The 18,040-nt window shown below is 42.6% G+C and overlaps 19 non-coding genes across 19 annotated transcripts; all 19 read left to right on the top strand.

The window, feature by feature from the left end:
- The first annotated feature begins 15 nt into the window (after nucleotides 1–15).
- On the top strand, nucleotides 16–88 carry trnav-uac (transfer RNA valine (anticodon UAC)). Its single transcript has one exon. It is a non-coding gene; the product is annotated as a tRNA-Val (tRNA).
- A 213-nt stretch (nucleotides 89–301) lies between these two features.
- Nucleotides 302–374, top strand: trnav-aac (transfer RNA valine (anticodon AAC)). The gene has a single exon. It is a non-coding gene; the product is annotated as a tRNA-Val (tRNA).
- A 330-nt stretch (nucleotides 375–704) lies between these two features.
- Nucleotides 705–777, top strand: trnav-uac (transfer RNA valine (anticodon UAC)). The gene has a single exon. It is a non-coding gene; the product is annotated as a tRNA-Val (tRNA).
- A 1,666-nt stretch (nucleotides 778–2,443) lies between these two features.
- Nucleotides 2,444–2,516, top strand: trnav-aac (transfer RNA valine (anticodon AAC)). Its single transcript has one exon. It is a non-coding gene; the product is annotated as a tRNA-Val (tRNA).
- Nucleotides 2,517–3,186: 670 nt separating this feature from the next.
- Nucleotides 3,187–3,259, top strand: trnav-uac (transfer RNA valine (anticodon UAC)). The gene has a single exon. It is a non-coding gene; the product is annotated as a tRNA-Val (tRNA).
- A 337-nt stretch (nucleotides 3,260–3,596) lies between these two features.
- trnav-uac (transfer RNA valine (anticodon UAC)) lies at nucleotides 3,597–3,669 on the top strand. Its single transcript has one exon. It is a non-coding gene; the product is annotated as a tRNA-Val (tRNA).
- Nucleotides 3,670–4,626: 957 nt separating this feature from the next.
- trnav-uac (transfer RNA valine (anticodon UAC)) lies at nucleotides 4,627–4,699 on the top strand. The gene has a single exon. It is a non-coding gene; the product is annotated as a tRNA-Val (tRNA).
- Nucleotides 4,700–5,309: 610 nt separating this feature from the next.
- On the top strand, nucleotides 5,310–5,382 carry trnav-uac (transfer RNA valine (anticodon UAC)). Its single transcript has one exon. It is a non-coding gene; the product is annotated as a tRNA-Val (tRNA).
- Nucleotides 5,383–5,816: 434 nt separating this feature from the next.
- Nucleotides 5,817–5,889, top strand: trnav-uac (transfer RNA valine (anticodon UAC)). The gene has a single exon. It is a non-coding gene; the product is annotated as a tRNA-Val (tRNA).
- A 213-nt stretch (nucleotides 5,890–6,102) lies between these two features.
- Nucleotides 6,103–6,175, top strand: trnav-aac (transfer RNA valine (anticodon AAC)). The gene has a single exon. It is a non-coding gene; the product is annotated as a tRNA-Val (tRNA).
- A 330-nt stretch (nucleotides 6,176–6,505) lies between these two features.
- On the top strand, nucleotides 6,506–6,578 carry trnav-uac (transfer RNA valine (anticodon UAC)). The gene has a single exon. It is a non-coding gene; the product is annotated as a tRNA-Val (tRNA).
- Nucleotides 6,579–8,244: 1,666 nt separating this feature from the next.
- Nucleotides 8,245–8,317, top strand: trnav-aac (transfer RNA valine (anticodon AAC)). Its single transcript has one exon. It is a non-coding gene; the product is annotated as a tRNA-Val (tRNA).
- A 460-nt stretch (nucleotides 8,318–8,777) lies between these two features.
- On the top strand, nucleotides 8,778–8,850 carry trnav-uac (transfer RNA valine (anticodon UAC)). Its single transcript has one exon. It is a non-coding gene; the product is annotated as a tRNA-Val (tRNA).
- Nucleotides 8,851–9,518: 668 nt separating this feature from the next.
- trnav-cac (transfer RNA valine (anticodon CAC)) lies at nucleotides 9,519–9,591 on the top strand. Its single transcript has one exon. It is a non-coding gene; the product is annotated as a tRNA-Val (tRNA).
- Nucleotides 9,592–9,857: 266 nt separating this feature from the next.
- trnav-uac (transfer RNA valine (anticodon UAC)) lies at nucleotides 9,858–9,930 on the top strand. The gene has a single exon. It is a non-coding gene; the product is annotated as a tRNA-Val (tRNA).
- Nucleotides 9,931–14,440: 4,510 nt separating this feature from the next.
- On the top strand, nucleotides 14,441–14,513 carry trnav-cac (transfer RNA valine (anticodon CAC)). Its single transcript has one exon. It is a non-coding gene; the product is annotated as a tRNA-Val (tRNA).
- A 476-nt stretch (nucleotides 14,514–14,989) lies between these two features.
- On the top strand, nucleotides 14,990–15,062 carry trnav-uac (transfer RNA valine (anticodon UAC)). Its single transcript has one exon. It is a non-coding gene; the product is annotated as a tRNA-Val (tRNA).
- A 127-nt stretch (nucleotides 15,063–15,189) lies between these two features.
- trnav-uac (transfer RNA valine (anticodon UAC)) lies at nucleotides 15,190–15,262 on the top strand. The gene has a single exon. It is a non-coding gene; the product is annotated as a tRNA-Val (tRNA).
- Nucleotides 15,263–16,440: 1,178 nt separating this feature from the next.
- On the top strand, nucleotides 16,441–16,513 carry trnav-uac (transfer RNA valine (anticodon UAC)). The gene has a single exon. It is a non-coding gene; the product is annotated as a tRNA-Val (tRNA).
- Nucleotides 16,514–18,040: the final 1,527 nt, after the last annotated feature.

Genomic DNA, 18,040 nt, shown 5'->3' on the forward strand with positions numbered 1-18,040 from the left:
TACCGTCCAAATCAAGTTTCCGTAGTGTAGTGGTTATCACGTTCGCTTTACACGCGAAAGGTCCTCAGTTCAATACTGGGCGGAAACAAGTGGAGGCATTTTAAATTTAATGCTCCAATTCGCTAAAAAACCCTTACTTTTGAGACAGGTGAAGGCCATCGTACCAAGGAGCTGTAGGCAGACTGCCATGCCGAATGACCTCTGTTCTGTTGTTTGTGGAATTCACAGACTGTCACACTGCTTGCAGAGCAGATTATGGGAAGGAGCCGTCTTCTAAAAATCACATGCACCTCATCAATAGGTTTCTGTAGTGTAGTGGTCATCACGTTCGCCTAACACGCGAAAGGTCCTCGGTTCGAAACCGAGCAGAAACAGTGGTTGGATTCTGACAGAAAATTTTAACTGTTCTGTTCTGAAAAAAAAAAAAGTTCTGAAACTGTGAGTGTTTTTTGCAAAAATTTCGTATGCGATTTTCTGTTGAGCAGGTCAGTACACTTGCAGGGATGTTTGTGGTTTAATCTCTTTAGAAAAGGACAAAAATAAAACAAATGACCATTGAGGTTTCCTGTGAAGTAATATAAAATGTTCGGTCTGCCAACAAAATTAGCAGCTTTTTGCCATGTTAAAAACACTGGGCAGTCTATAGTTTCAGTCGCTTTTGAACAAGCGTGCGCTAGAATAGGTGGGAATGAGATCCAAACCAAGTTTCCGTAGTGTAGTGGTTATCACGTTCGCTTTACAAGCGAAAGGTCCTCAGTTCAAAATTGGGTGGAAACAAGTGGAGGCATGTTAAATATAAATGCTGCAATTCACTTCAAAACCCTTACTTTTAAGACAGGTGAAGGCCATCGTAACAAGGAGCTGTACGCAGACTGCCATGCCGAATGACACTAGGTGGGTGCCGAATGACCTCTGTTCTGTTGTTTGTGGAATTTACAGACTGTCACACTGCTTGCAGGGCAGATTATGGGAACGAGCCATCTTCTAAAAAGCACAAATAGGTTTCTGTAGTTTAGTGGTCATCACATTCGCCTAACACGCGAAAGGTCCTCTGTTCGAAACCGAGCAGAAACAGTGGTTTGATTCTGACAGAAAATGTAAACTCTTTGCCACACTAGGTGGGTGCAGCGCTCATTTCCTTTATATGCTTTTTAATAAGCGTGCGCCTAAAGATTTAGGTCTGCAACCTGAAGACGTGTTTGTAGTGTAGTGGTTATCACGTTTGCCTCCCACGCGAAAAGTCCCCAGTTTGAAACTGGGCGGAAACTGTGGGTGATTTTTGCAAATATTTCGTATGCGATTTTCTGTTGAGCAGGTCAGTACACTTGCAGGGATGTTTGTTGTTTAATCTCTTTAGAAAAGGACAAAAATAAAACAAATGACCATTGAGGTTTCCTGTACAGTAATATAAAATGTTCGGTCTGCCAACAAAATTAGCAGCTTTTTGCCATGTTAAAAACACTGGGCAGTCTATAGTTTCAGTCGCTTTTGAACAAGCGTACGCTAGAAGAGGTGGGAATGAGATCCAGACCAAGTTTCCGTAGTGTAGTGGTTATAACGTTCGCTTTACACGCGAAAGGTCCTCAGTTCAAAATTGGGTGGAAACAAGTGGAGGCATGTTAAATATAAATGCTGCAATTCGCTACAAAACCCTTACTTTTAAGACAGGTGAAGGCCATCGTATCAAGGAGCTGTAGGCAGACTGCCATGCCGAATGACACTGGGTGCTTCGCAATATCCCTCCTCGTCTCCTCGTTCCTCTGTCCTCCATCCTATGACCCGGAAACCGATCGAGCGCAGCCATCTTGAAGGACATCTCAATTCTCTAATTGCACCGCGAGGAGGCGAGGATCGAGGAGTGAGGAGGCTTCCAGAGGAGTCATGAGCGAGGATACACAGGTGTATCCTATGCGGAAGAGATTTATCGACTAAACGTGACGCGCGTATACATTCTCCTCCCCCTTCACATCGATCACAATCTGTTTTAATGTATACTTTACCTTTGCAGTTTATATAAACCACACATTACACATATTTCAACAGGGTATCTTGCTTTATTATCATTTATTATGAATTTCTTAAATAAACAAACTTCAACAACATAAGGGCAGATCCTTTGAGCGCTGCTGATGACGCTATGAAGTGACGCGCGAGTGATCAAGTATTCCAATGAATAAAAAAAGCTTTCATTCGATTCCTCCGTCCTCATTTTCTTTCCTTGCGTCCTTCCCTCAAAACCTACAGGGGGTGGAGCTGAGACGCTAGGAAAGGAAGCGAGGAAAGGAAACGAGGATGCACAAATAAGAAATGAGAAGCACCCACTAGGTGGGTGCCGAATGACCTCTGTTCTGTTGTTTGTGGAATTTACAGACTGTCACACTGCTTGCAGGGCAGATTATGGGAAGGAGCCATCTTCTAAAAAGCACATCCCTCTCAACAATAGGTTTCTGTAGTGTAGTGGTCATCACATTCGCCTAACACGCGAAAGGTCCTCGGTTCGAAACCGAGCAGAAACAGTGGTTGGATTCTGACAGAAAATGTAAACTCTTTGGCACGCTAGGTGGGTGCAGCGCTTATTTCCTTTATATGCTTTTTAATAAGCGTGCACCTAAAGATTTATGTCTGCAACCTGAAGACGTGTTTGTTATGTAGTGGTTATCACGTTCGCCTCACACGCGAAAAGTCCCCAGTTCGAAACTGGGCGGAAACTGTGGGTGATTTTTGCAAAAATTTCGTATGCGATTTTCTGTTGAGCAGGTCAGTGCACTTGCAGGGATGTTTGTTGTTTAATCTCTTTAGAAAAGGACAAAAATAAAACAAATGACCTTTGAGGTTTCCTGTACAGTAATATAAAATGTTCGGTCTGCCAACGAAATTAGCAGCTTTTTGCCATGTTAAAAACACTGGGCAGTCTATAGTTTCAGTCGCTTTTGAACAAGCGTACGCTAGAAGAGGTGGGAATGAGATCCAAACCAAGTTTCTGTAGTGTAGTGGTTATCACGTTCGCTTTACACGCGAAAAGTCCTCAGTTCAAAATTGGGTGGAAACAAGTGGAGGCATGTTAAATATAAATGCTGCAATTCGCTACAAAACCCTTACTTTTAAGACAGGTGAAGGCCATCGTACCAAGGAGCTGTATGCAGACTGCCATGCCGAATGACACTAGGTGGGTGCCGTCCAAATCAAGTTTCCGTAGTGTAGTGGTTATCACGTTTGCTTTACACGCAAAAGGTCCTCAGTTCAAAACTGGGCGGAAACAAGTGGATTCATTTTAAATATCAATGCTACAAAACCCTTACTTTTGAGACAGGTGAAGGCCATCGTACCAAGGAGCTGTATGCAGACTGCCATGCCGAATGACACTAGGTGGGTGCCGTCCAAATCAAGTTTCTGTAGTGTAGTGGTTATCACGTTCGCTTTACACGCGAAAAGTCCTCAGTTCAAAATTGGGTGGAAACAAGTGGAGGCATGTTAAATATAAATGCTGCAATTCGCTACAAAACCCTTACTTTTAAGACAGGTGAAGGCCATCGTACCAAGGAGCTGTAGGCAGACTGCCATGCCGAATGACACTAGGTGGGTGCCGTCCAAATCAAGTTTCCGTAGTGTAGTGGTTATCACGTTTGCTTTACACGCAAAAGGTCCTCAGTTCAAAACTGGGCGGAAACAAGTGGATTCATTTTAAATATAAATGCTACAAAACCCTTACTTTTGAGACAGGTGAAGGCCATCGTACCAAGGAGCTGTAGGCAGACTGCCATGCCGAATGACACTAGGTGGGTGCCGAATGACCTTTGTTCTGTTGTTTGTGGAATTTACAGACTGTCACACTGCTTGCAGGGCAGATAATGGGAAGGAGCCATCTTCTAAAAAGCACATCCCTCTCAACAATAGGTTTCTGTAGTGTAGTGGTCATCACATTCGCCTAACACGCGAAAGGTTCAAAACCGAGCAGAAACAGTGGTTGGATTCTGACAGAAAATTTAAACTCTTTGGCACGTTAGGTGGGTGCAGCGCTCATTTCCTTTATATGCTTTTTAATAAGCGTGCACCTAAAGATTTATGTCTGCAACCTGAAGACGTGTTTGTAGTGTAGTGGTTATCACGTTCGCCTCACACGCGAAAAGTCCCCATTTTGAAACTGGGCGGAAACTGTGGGTGATTTTTGCAAAAATTTCGTATGCGATTTTCTGTTGAGCAGGTCAGTACACTTGCAGGGATGTTTGTTGTTTAATCTCTTTAGAAAAGGACAAAAATAAAACAAATGACCATTGAGGTTTCCTGTACAGTAATATAAAATGTTCGGCCAACAAAATTAGCAGCTTTTTGCCATGTTAAAAACACTGGGCAGTCTATAGTTTCAGTCGCTTTTGAACAAGCGTACGCTAGAAGAGGTGGGAATGAGATCCAAACCAAGTTTCCGTAGTGTATTGGTTATCACGTTCGCTTTACACGCGAAAGGTCCTCAGTTCAAAATTGGGTGGAAACAAGTGGAGGCATGTTAAATATAAATGCTGCAATTCGCTACAAAACCCTTACTTTTAAGACAGGTGAAGGCCATCGTACCAAGGAGCTGTAGGCAGACTGCCATGCCGAATGACACTAGGTGGGTACCGTCCAAATCAAGTTTCCGTAGTGTAGTGGTTATCACGTTCGCTTTACACGCGAAAGGTCCTCAGTTCAATACTGGGCGGAAACAAGTGGAGGCATTTTAAATTTAATGCTCCAATTCGCTACAAAACCCTTACTTTTGAGACAGGTGAAGGCCATCGTACCAAGGAGCTGTAGGCAGACTGCCATGCCGAATGACCTCTGTTCTGTTGTTTGTGGAATTCACAGACTGTCACACTGCTTGCAGAGCAGATTATGGGAAGGAGCCGTCTTCTAAAAATCACATGCACCTCATCAATAGGTTTCTGTAGTGTAGTCACGTTCGCCTAACACGCGAAAGGACCTCGGTTCGAAACCGAGCAGAAACAGTGGTTGGATTCTGACAGAAAATTTTAACTGTTCTGTTCTGAAAAAAAAAAAAGTTCTGAAACTGTGAGTGTTTTTTGCAAAAATTTCGTATGCGATTTTCTGTTGAGCAGGTCAGTACACTTGCAGGGATGTTTGTGGTTTAATCTCTTTAGAAAAGGACAAAAATAAAACAAATGACCATTGAGGTTTCCTGTGAAGTAATATAAAATGTTCGGTCTGCCAACAAAATTAGCAGCTTTTTGCCATGTTAAAAACACTGGGCAGTCTATAGTTTCAGTCGCTTTTGAACAAGCGTGCGCTAGAAGAGGTGGGAATGAGATCCAAACCAAGTTTCCGTAGTGTAGTGGTTATCACGTTCGCTTTACAAGCGAAAGGTCCTCAGTTCAAAATTGGGTGGAAACAAGTGGAGGCATGTTAAATATAAATGCTGCAATTCACTTCAAAACCCTTACTTTTAAGACAGGTGAAGGCCATCGTAACAAGGAGCTGTAGGCAGACTGCCATGCCGAATGACACTAGGTGGGTGCCGAATGACCTCTGTTCTGTTGTTTGTGGAATTTACAGACTGTCACACTGCTTGCAGGGCAGATTATGGGAACGAGCCATCTTCTAAAAAGCACAAATAGGTTTCTGTAGTTTAGTGGTTATCACGTTCGCTTTACACGCGAAAGGTCCTCAGTTCAAAATTGGGTGGAAACAAGTGGAGGCATGTTAAATATAAATGCTGCAATTCGCTACAAAACCCTTACTTTTAAGACAGGTGAAGGCCATCGTACCAAGGAGCTGTAGGCAGACTGCCATGCCGAATGACACTAGGTGGGTACCGTCCAAATCAAGTTTCCGTAGTGTAGTGGTTATCACGTTCGCTTTACACGCGAAAGGTCCTCAGTTCAATACTGGGCGGAAACAAGTGGAGGCATTTTAAATTTAATGCTCCAATTCGCTACAAAACCCTTACTTTTGAGACAGGTGAAGGCCATCGTACCAAGGAGCTGTAGGCAGACTGCCATGCCGAATGACCTCTGTTCTGTTGTTTGTGGAATTCACAGACTGTCACACTGCTTGCAGAGCAGATTATGGGAAGGAGCCGTCTTCTAAAAATCACATGCACCTCATCAATAGGTTTCTGTAGTGTAGTGGTCATCACGTTCGCCTAACACGCGAAAGGACCTCGGTTCGAAACCGAGCAGAAACAGTGGTTGGATTCTGACAGAAAATTTTAACTGTTCTGTTCTGAAAAAAAAAAAAGTTCTGAAACTGTGAGTGTTTTTTGCAAAAATTTCGTATGCGATTTTCTGTTGAGCAGGTCAGTACACTTGCAGGGATGTTTGTGGTTTAATCTCTTTAGAAAAGGACAAAAATAAAACAAATGACCATTGAGGTTTCCTGTGAAGTAATATAAAATGTTCGGTCTGCCAACAAAATTAGCAGCTTTTTGCCATGTTAAAAACACTGGGCAGTCTATAGTTTCAGTCGCTTTTGAACAAGCGTGCGCTAGAAGAGGTGGGAATGAGATCCAAACCAAGTTTCCGTAGTGTAGTGGTTATCACGTTCGCTTTACAAGCGAAAGGTCCTCAGTTCAAAATTGGGTGGAAACAAGTGGAGGCATGTTAAATATAAATGCTGCAATTCACTTCAAAACCCTTACTTTTAAGACAGGTGAAGGCCATCGTAACAAGGAGCTGTAGGCAGACTGCCATGCCGAATGACACTAGGTGGGTGCCGAATGACCTCTGTTCTGTTGTTTGTGGAATTTACAGACTGTCACACTGCTTGCAGGGCAGATTATGGGAACGAGCCATCTTCTAAAAAGCACAAATAGGTTTCTGTAGTTTAGTGGTCATCACATTCGCCTAACACGCGAAAGGTCCTCTGTTCGAAACCGAGCAGAAACAGTGGTTTGATTCTGACAGAAAATGTAAACTCTTTGCCACACTAGGTGGGTGCAGCGCTCATTTCCTTTATATGCTTTTTAATAAGCGTGCGCCTAAGGATTTAGGTCTGCAACCTGAAGACGTGTTTGTAGTGTAGTGGTTATCACGTTTGCCTCCCACGCGAAAAGTCCCCAGTTTGAAACTGGGCGGAAACTGTGGGTGATTTTTGCAAAAATTTCGTATGCGATTTTCTGTTGAGCAGGTCAGTACACTTGCAGGGATGTTTGTTGTTTAATCTCTTTAGAAAAGGACAAAAATAAAACAAATGACCATTGAGGTTTCCTGTACAGTAATATAAAATGTTCGGTCTGCCAACAAAATTAGCAGCTTTTTGCCATGTTAAAAACACTGGGCAGTCTATAGTTTCAGTCGCTTTTGAACAAGCGTACGCTAGAAGAGGTGGGAATGAGATCCAGACCAAGTTTCCGTAGTGTAGTGGTTATAACGTTCGCTTTACACGCGAAAGGTCCTCAGTTCAAAATTGGGTGGAAACAAGTGGAGGCATGTTAAATATAAATGCTGCAATTCGCTACAAAACCCTTACTTTTAAGACAGGTGAAGGCCATCGTATCAAGGAGCTGTAGGCAGACTGCCATGCCGAATGACACTGGGTGCTTCGCAATATCCCTCCTCGTCTCCTCGTTCCTCTGTCCTCCATCCTATGACCCGGAAACCGATCGAGCGCAGCCATCTTGAAGGACATCTCAATTCTCTAATTGCACCGCGAGGAGGCGAGGATCGAGGAGTGAGGAGGCTTCCAGAGGAGTCATGAGCGAGGATACACAGGTGTATCCTATGCGGAAGAGATTTATCGACTAAACGTGACGCGCGTATACATTCTCCTCCCCCTTCACATCGATCACAATCTGTTTTAATGTATACTTTACCTTTGCAGTTTATATAAACCACACATTACACATATTTCAACAGGGTATCTTGCTTTATTATCATTTATTATGAATTTCTTAAATAAACAAACTTCAACAACATAAGGGCAGATCCTTTGAGCGCTGCTGATGACGCTATGAAGTGACGCGCGAGTGATCAAGTATTCCAATGAATAAAAAAAGCTTTCATTCGATTCCTCCGTCCTCATTTTCTTTCCTTGCGTCCTTCCCTCAAAACCTACAGGGGGTGGAGCTGAGACGCTAGGAAAGGAAGCGAGGAAAGGAAACGAGGATGCACAAATAAGAAATGAGAAGCACCCACTAGGTGGGTGCCGAATGACCTCTGTTCTGTTGTTTGTGGAATTTACAGACTGTCACACTGCTTGCAGGGCAGATTATGGGAAGGAGCCATCTTCTAAAAAGCACATCCCTCTCAACAATAGGTTTCTGTAGTGTAGTGGTCATCACATTCGCCTAACACGCGAAAGGTCCTCGGTTCGAAACCGAGCAGAAACAGTGGTTGGATTCTGACAGAAAATGTAAACCCTTTGGCACGCTAGGTGGGTGCAGCGCTTATTTCCTTTATATGCTTTTTAATAAGCGTGCACCTAAAGATTTATGTCTGCAACCTGAAGACGTGTTTGTTATGTAGTGGTTATCACGTTCGCCTCACACGCGAAAAGTCCCCAGTTCGAAACTGGGCGGAAACTGTGGGTGATTTTTGCAAAAATTTCGTATGCGATTTTCTGTTGAGCAGGTCAGTGCACTTGCAGGGATGTTTGTTGTTTAATCTCTTTAGAAAAGGACAAAAATAAAACAAATGACCATTGAGGTTTCCTGTACAGTAATATAAAATGTTCGGTCTGCCAACAAAATTAGCAGCATTTTGCCATGTTAAAAACACTGGGCAGTCTATAGTTTCAGTCGCTTTTGAACAAGCGTACCCTAGAAGCGGTGGGACTGAAGTCCAAATCAAGTTTCCGTAGTGTAGTGGTTATCACGTTTGCTTTACACGCGAAAGGTCCTCAGTTCAAAACTGGGTGGAAACAAGTGGAGGCATTTTAAATGTAATGCTCCAATTCGCTACAAAACCCTTGCTTTTGAGACAGGTGAAGGCCATCGTACCAAGGAGCTGTAGGCAGACTGCCATGCCGAATGACCTCTGTTCTGTTGTTTGTGGAATACACAGACTGTCACACTGCTTGCAGAGCAGATTATGGGAAGGAGCCATCTTCTAAAAAGCATATGCCATGATATCACGTTCGCTTTACACGCAAAGGTCTTCAGTTCAAAACTGGGCGGAAACAAGTGGAGGCATGTTAAATATAAATGCTGCAATTCGATACAAAACCCTTACTTTTAAGACAGGTGAAGGCCATCGTACCCAGGAGCTGTAGGCAGACTGCCATGCCGAATGACCTCTGTTCTGTTGTTTGTGGAATTCACAGACTGTCACACTGCTTGCAGAGTAGATTGTGGGAAGGAGCCATCTTCTAAAAAGCACATGTGCCTCATCAATAGGTTTCTGTAGTGTAGTGTTCATCATGTTCGCCTAACACGCGAAAAGTCCTCTGTTCGAAACCAAGCAGAAACAGTGGTTGGATTCTGACAGAATATTTAAACTGTTTGCCACGCTAGGTGGTAGCAGCGCTCATTTCCTTTATATGCTTTTTAATAAGCGTGCACCTAAAGATTTATGTCTGCAACCTGAAGACGTGTTTCTGTAGTGTAGTGGTTATCACGTTCGCCTCACACGCGAAAGGTCCCCAGTTCGAAACTGGGCGGAAACTAAGGGTGGTATTTGCAAAAATTCCGTATGCGATTTTCTGTTGAGCAGGTCAGTACACTTGCAGGGATGTTTGTGGTTTAATCTCTTTAGAAAAGGACAAAAAGAAAACAAATGACCATTGAGGTTTCCTGTTCAGTAATATAAAATGTTCGGTCTGCCAACAAAATTAGCAGCATTTTGCCATGTTAAAAACACTGGGCAGTCTATAGTTTCAGTCGCTTTTGAACAAGCGTACCCTAGAAGCGGTGGGACTGACGTCCAAATCAAGTTTCCGTAGTGTAGTGGTTATCACGTTTGCTTTACACGCGAAAGGTCCTCAGTTCAAAACTGGGTGGAAACAAGTGGAGGCATTTTAAATGTAATGCTCCAATTCGCTACAAAACCCTTGCTTTTGAGACAGGTGAAGGCCATCGTACCAAGGAGCTGTAGGCAGACTGCCATGCCGAATGACCTCTGTTCTGTTGTTTGTGGAATACACAGACTGTCACACTGCTTGCAGAGCAGATTATGGGAAGGAGCCATCTTCTAAAAAGCATATGCCATGATATCACGTTCGCTTTACACGCAAAGGTCTTCAGTTCAAAACTGGGCGGAAACAAGTGGAGGCATGTTAAATATAAATGCTGCAATTCGATACAAAACCCTTACTTTTAAGACAGGTGAAGGCCATCGTACCCAGGAGCTGTAGGCAGACTGCCATGCCGAATGACCTCTGTTCTGTTGTTTGTGGAATTCACAGACTGTCACACTGCTTGCAGAGTAGATTGTGGGAAGGAGCCATCTTCTAAAAAGCACATGTGCCTCATCAATAGGTTTCTGTAGTGTAGTGTTCATCATGTTCGCCTAACACGCGAAAGGTCCTCTGTTCGAAACCAAGCAGAAACAGTGGTTGGATTCTGACAGAAAATTTAAACTCTTTGGCACGTTAGGTGGGTGCAGCGCTCATTTCCTTTATATGCTTTTTAACCTGTTAACCGTTTCCAGAGCGTCGGCGCACTGAAGCGGGTTTTTTTTTATTTAGTTCAAATTTACTATCAGATTTAATGTTATACCTTGACAAACTATACATCATTAAAAAGATATAAGACTCAAGATTCAGTATTTGACCACTATTGTATTCTGAGAAACTTATAGTGACAGTTATGTCTTAATTTGTGTCAGGAGTTATGAAATGAAAAAATGAGTCGATACCTTTTATATGAATTATGAGCGTCAGCTGGTCCATTCATAAAAAACACTCCAAGCTGTCGTCATGACAGTGATTCACAAAACATCGTCCCTCAGGGCTTCAGCTCAAAAATGTGCAGACTTGGAGAAATATTGATATATTCTCATAGATTCACATCATATTTCTATAGACAGGAATAATATTTGTTGAATTTATACCCAAATGCGTCGATGTAATCATTATGATCGCTTCTTACTGAGATGTGCTGTGTTTTCAATTCATACCAATAGCCTGAGGGCGCTATATGCACAATAACAGCCCATATATGGACCACGAAGAAGACCCATAGTCATGTGACATTCCAGGACGTCACTGATACAGAAAGTAGCTGACAGAGATCGCTGTAACATGCAGATAAAGATGTTTTGAAGACAATAAACATGATTGCAATGATATTTGAGTTACCTGTGTTCTTCAAGCCATGCCAGGTATTTCATAATAATAGATTATATTTATAATGTAATGCTAATCGATATAGATTTCATCATCGTGCAGAACACTATAAATAATACATTTTCTGTCGGATTTTTTTTTATCTGAAGCCTAATTAGATCACAGAAGATTATTTAAAACACTCGACTTGCGTTATAAAGTAAGTTTGGAGCACAAACATGGTTTTAATCTCATAAATGGTCGTGTATTGATGGTGTGCTAAGCTAACATGCTAGCTAGCCCAGGTGCACCTGCCACCAGCAGTTATTGTTTTATGATTTTTTTCTAAATAGGAATGCTTACTGAAATGTTTCAGTGCATTTGATACCAGTTTCAAATATTTAGTGAGAACTTTGATAAAAGAAATTAGGGTTTGAAACCCTATGAATAGCCTGTGAATAGCCAGTCGTTAGTAGCTAATGCAGACAAAAGAAATGCATATTTAGAGCCATAACCAGTCTGGAGAGGTGTAAATGTGTGCAGGGAGAGACTCACACTGAATGGGGCTCGTTTGCACCACAAAATAATAGAGACAATAGACTGAATAGATGACTCAGAAGATGACTAAACATCAGTTTGCATTTTAGAGTCTAATCAAAATAAAGTAATTTGACATGATCTTGAAAAACATTTAACTAAATACAGAGTTTTAGACTTATCATTTTCAGATTTTAAATATAAAATGGTCACACATATGGCTTTAGCTGCAGTGCATTTCTAGATTCCTCCAGGGCCAACTTCAATTTTATTTTTATGAAGATGTTTCATAAAAGTAAATTTCTAATAACTTTACAAAACTTCGAAGCTATTTAAACATTTTTTTTTCATTATGACAATAATTATTTCTACATTTACAATAAACTACTAGGTGTCAGCTTTCAAATGAGATCATACTTGTGCTTTTAGTTCAAAGGGTTCATGAACTGTATCTGTTTAAGTTTGGGTATGCCATTTCTGGGGATTTTTCAAAACTGGCCTTGAAGGTTAACAGGTTAATAAGCGTGCACCTAAAGATTTATGTCTGCAACCTGAAGACGTGTTTGTAGTGTAGTGGTTATCACGTTCGCCTCACACGCTAAAAGTCCCCAGTTTGAAACTGGGCGGAAACTGTGGGTGATTTTTGCAAAAATTTCGTATGCGATTTTCTGTTGAGCAGGTCAGTACACTTGCAGGGATGTTTGTTGTTTAATCTCTTTAGAAAAGGACAAAAATAAAACAAATGACCATTGAGGTTTCCTGTACAGTAATATAAAATGTTCGGCCAACAAAATTAGCAGCTTTTTGCCATGTTAAAAACACTGGGCAGTCTATAGTTTCAGTCGCTTTTGAACAAGCGTACGCTAGAAGAGGTGGGAATGAGATCCAAATCAAGTTTCCGTAGTGTAGTGGTTATCATGTTCGCTTTACACGCGAAAGGTCCTCAGTTCAAAATTGGGTGGAAACAAGTAGAGGCATGTTAAATATAAATGCTGCAATTCGCTACAAAACCCTTACTTTTAAGACAGGTGAAGGCCATCGTACCAAGGAGCTGTAGGCAGACTGCCATGCCGAATGACACTAGGTGGGTACCGTCCAAATCAAGTTTCCGTAGTGTAGTGGTTATCACGTTCGCTTTACATAGCGTTCGCTTTGACCCAGCTCTCCATACCATCCTCGATCTGTCAGTGGATCACCAGCTTCCTGACGGACCGGCAGCAGCGAGTGAGACTGGGGAAACACACATCCAAGACACTCACAATCAGCACTGGTGCTCCCCAAGGGTGCGTTCTCTCCCCACTGCTCTTCTCCCTGTACACTAATGACTGCACTTCTAAAGACCCCACTGTCAAGCTCCTGAAATTTGCAGACGACACCACTGTCATCGGTCTCATCCGAAACGGTGACGAGTCTGCTTACAGACTGGAGGTTGAACAGCTGGCTGCCTGGTGCAGTTATAACAACCTTGAGCTGAACACGCTCAAAACAGTGGAGATGATCGTGGACTTCAGGAGGAACAGCCCAGCACTCCCCCCACTCACCATCATGAACAGCACTGTGGAAGCAGTGGAGTCATTCAGGTTCCTGGGCACTATCATCTCTCAGGACCTGAAGTGGGACAATCACATTGACTCCACTGTGAAAAAGGCCCAGCAGAGACTGTACTTCCTTCGCCAGCTGAGGAAGTTCAACCTGCCACAGGATCTGCTGATTCAGTTCTACTCAGCCGTCATTGAGTCTGTCTGGTTTGGTTCAGCTACCAAATCAGACATCAGGAGACTACAACGGACAGTCCGGACTGCGGAGAGGATTATTGGTGCCCCCCTGCCAAACCTCCAGGACCTGTACTCTTCCAGAGTGAGGAAGAGAGCAGGTAAAATCATCACAGACTCCACTCACCCTGGACACCACCTGTTTGAACTGTTACCGTCAAGACGGAGACTCAGATCACTGGCCACAAGAACATCTCGGCACAGGAACAGTTTCTTCCCACAGGCCATTTCCCTCCTGAACAGTTAACACTCCTTCCAAGGCATATGCCTGTAAGTGCAATGCTCCCACTGTTTAGTGCAATATCCTACAACTCAGGTGATACTTATATGTAGATTTATTTATTTATAATATTCAAAACACTGTAAATAGGTTAATAATCTGTAAATCTGAAAATTGTATATGTCCACTGGAAGCCTCAGTACCAAAACAAATTCCTTGTGTGTGCAAGCACACTTGGCAATAAAGCTCTTTCTGATTCTGATTCTGATTCTGACACGCAAAAGGTCCTCAGTTCAATACTGGGCGGAAACAAGTGGAGGCATTTTAAATTTAATGCTCCAATTCGCTACAAAACCCTTACTTTTGAGACAGGTGAAGGCCATCGTACCAAGGAGCTGTAGGCAGACTGCCATGCCGAATGACCTCTGTTCTGTTGTTTGTGGAATTCACAGACTGTCACACTGCTTGCAGAGCAGATTATGGGAAGGAGCCATCTTCTAAAAATCACATGCACCTCATCAATAGGTTTCTGGAGTGTAGTGGTCATCACGTTCGCCTAACACGCGAAAGGTCCTCGGTTCGAAATCGAGCAGAAACAGTGGTTGGATTCTGACAGAAAATTTTAACTGTTTGCCACACTAGGTGGGTGCAGCGCTCATTTCCTTTATATGTTTTTTAATAAGCGTGCACCTAAAGATTTATGTCTGCAACTTGAAGACTTGTTTCCGTAGTGTAGTGGTTATCACGTTTGCCTCACACGCGAAAGGTCCCCAGTTCGAAACTGGGTGGAAACTGTGGGTGATTTTTGCAAAAATTTCCTATGCGATTTTCTGTTGAGCAGGTCAGTACACTTGCAGGGATGTTTGTGGTTTAATCTCTTAGAAAATGACAAAAAATAAAACAAATGACCATTGAGGTTTCCTGTACAGTAATATAAAATGTTCGGTCTGCCAACAAAATTAGCAGCTTTTTGCCATTTTAAAAACACTGGGCAGTCTATAGTTTCAGTCGCTTTTGAACAAGCGTACGCTAGAAGAGGTGGGAATGAGATCCAAACCAAGTTTCCGTAGTATAGTGGTTATCACGTTCGCTTTACACGCGAAAGGTCCTCAGTTCAAAATTGGGTGGAAACAAGTGGAGGCATGTTAAATATAAATGCTGCAATTCGCTACAAAACCCTTACTTTTAAGACAGGTGAAGGCCATCGTACCAAGGAGCTGTAGGCAGACTGCCATGCCGAATGACACTAGGTGGGTGCCGTCCAAATCAAGTTTCCGTAGTGTAGTGGTTATCACGTTTGCTTTACACGCAAAAGGTCCTCAGTTCAAAACTGGGCGGAAACAAGTGGATTCATTTTAAATATAAATGCTACAAAACCCTTACTTTTGAGACAGGTGAAGGCCATCGTACCAAGGAGCTGTAGGCAGACTGCCATGCCGAATGACACTAGGTGGGTGCCGTCCAAATCAAGTTTCCGTAGTGTAGTGGTTATCACGTTTGCTTTACACGCAAAAGGTCCTCAGTTCAAAACTGGGCGGAAACAAGTGGATGCATTTTAAATATAAATGCTACAAAACCCTTACTTTTGAGACAGGTGAAGGCCATCGTACCAAGGAGCTGTAGGCAGACTGCCATGCCGAAAGACACTAGGTGGGTGCCGTCCAAATCAAGTTTCCGTAGTGTAGTGGTTATCACGTTCGCTTTACACGCGAAAGGTCCTCAGTTCAAAATTGGGTGGAAACAAGTGGAGGCATGTTAAATATAAATGCTGCAATTCGTTACAAAACCCTTACTTTTAAGACAGGTGAAGGCCATCGTATCAAGGAGCTGTAGGCAGACTGCCATGCCGAATGACACTAGGTGGGTGCCGAATGACCTCTGTTCTGTTGTTTGTGGAATTTACAGACTTTCACACTGCTTGCAGGGCAGATTATGGGAAGGAGCCATCTTCTAAAAAGCACATCCCTCGCAACAATAGGTTTCTGTAGTGTAGTGGTCATCACATTCGCCTAACACGCGAAAGGTCCTTGGTTCGAAACAGAGTAGAAACAGTGGTTGGATTCTGACATAAAATGTAAACTCTTTGGCACGCTAGGTGGGTGCAGCGCTTATTTCCTTTATATGCTTTTTAATAAGCGTGCACCTAAAGATTTATGTCTGCAACCTGAAGACGTGTTTGTTATGTAGTGGTTATCACGTTCGCCTCACACGCGAAAAGTCCCCAGTTCGAAACTGGGCGGAAACTGTGGGTGATTTTTGCAAATATTTCGTATGCGATTTTCTGTTGAGCAGGTCAGTACACTTGAAGGGATGTTTGTTGTTTAATCTCTTTAGAAAAGGACAAAAATAAAACAAATGAACATTGAGGTTTCCTGTACAGTAATATAAAATGTTCGGTCTGCCAACAAAATTAGCAGCTTTTTGCCATGTTAAAAACACTGGGCAGTCTATAGTTTCAGTCGCTTTTGAACAAGCGTACGCTAGAAGAGGTGGGAATGAGATCCAAACCAAGTTTCAGTAGTGTAGTGGTTATCACGTTCGCTTTACACGCGAAAGGTCCTCAGTTCAAAATTGGGTGGAAACAAGTGGAGGCATGTTAAATATAAATGCTGCAATTCGCTACAAAACCCTTACATTTAAGACAGGTGAAGGCCATCGTACCAAGGAGCTGTAGGCAGACTGCCATGCCGAATGACACTAGGTGGGTGCCGTCCAAATCAAGTTTCCGTAGTGTAGTGGTTATCACGTTTGCTTTACACGCAAAAGGTCCTCAGTTCAAAACTGGGCGGAAACAAGTAGATGCATTTTAAATATAAATGCTACAAAACCCTTACTTTTGAGACAGGTGAAGGCCATCGTACCAAGGAGCTGTAGGCAGACTGCCATGCCGAATGACCTCTGTTCTGTTGTTTGTGGAATTCACAGACTGTCACACTGCTTGCAGAGCAGATTATGGGAAGGAGCCATCTTCTAAAAAGCACATGCCATGATATCACGTTCGCTTTACACGCAAAGGTCTTCAGTTCAAAACTGGGTGGAAACAAGTGGAGGCATGTTAAATATAAATGCTGCAATTCGATACAAAACCCTTACTTTTGAGACAGGTGAAGGCCATCGTACCAAGGAGCTGTAGGCAGACTGCCATGCCGAATGACCTCTGTTCTGTTGTTTGTGGAATTTACAGACTGTCACACTAGTAGTTATAACCATTCGGCTTATGTCAAAATGATTTATGACCCTATGATTGACAGGTGGGCGGGGCTAACCTTTGACCTTCAGGAGGGATTTCCGGAGGTCCTTTGATGTAGGGATTAACCTTTGACCTTCCGGAGGGGTTGTTCCGGAGGTCGCTTAATTTAGGGATTAACCTTTGACCTATCGATCGATCAAGTTGACAGTTGTCTTTACCCTATTGACCTTTGTATGATATATGAAGTTGCCAGTTGTCTTTGCCAGTTGTCTTTGCCCCATTGATTTTGACCTATTAACCCCGGGGGGAAATAACTTCTTGGTGTGGGAAATCCCCTCCGTGTCGGGGTGAGAAAATAATTTTTCTAATGTCGCATATAGATTAGAATAGATTAGAATTACAAAAGTAAAATCATCTTACCGTTTCACTATGGTGAAGAATTGGATTAAAGTTGACAGTCTCCGCACTGTGTGTGTGTGCGTCTGTCTGTGAGTGTGTGCGTGTCATCCGATATCCTGGCATTCCTGAGCACGCTATATAAATGGGGATAGTGAGAAAAGGTTTTTCTAATACTCTCACACTAAAGTTGAAAAGCATGCTGCTCCTTTAAAAGTATATGAATGAAATATTTATAAAATTTACATTTAGTCATTTACAATTTTCACACTAACTAAAGTTGAACACATTGATCTTTTAAAAAGTATATAAATGATTATAAAAAATCTTTTCAAAACAAAAATAAATATCTTACTAAAAATCTACTGAAGCAGTCATTTCAGATTAAATAAGTTTAAAGTTTTTAAACACTCTGTGTTTTGACACTCTGTGATTCAGAGTGGTGGAGGAATGTGTGTGTGTGTGTGTGTGTGTGTGTGTGTGTGTGTGTGTGTGTGTGTGTGTGTGTGTGTGTGTGTGTGTGTGTGTGTGTGTTTCATGACACCCTCCCTCCCCTCAGTCTCTCAAACACCAGCGCATGACAGCAATGGTCTCCGCGCTAAGTGTGTGCGTCTGTCTGTGAGTGAGACACCACCCTATTCCTGCACCCCCTGCTGGGGGGTGAAAGTGAGAAAATATCTCCCAGTAACTAAAGTTGAACAACATTGTTCATTTAAAAGTATATAAATAAAATGC

Source organism: Siphateles boraxobius, unplaced genomic scaffold, assembly GCF_051911475.1.
Source record: "Siphateles boraxobius isolate OS27281-9 unplaced genomic scaffold, OSU_SipBor_1 6, whole genome shotgun sequence".
Classification (NCBI taxonomy): Eukaryota; Metazoa; Chordata; class Actinopteri; order Cypriniformes; family Leuciscidae; genus Siphateles; species Siphateles boraxobius.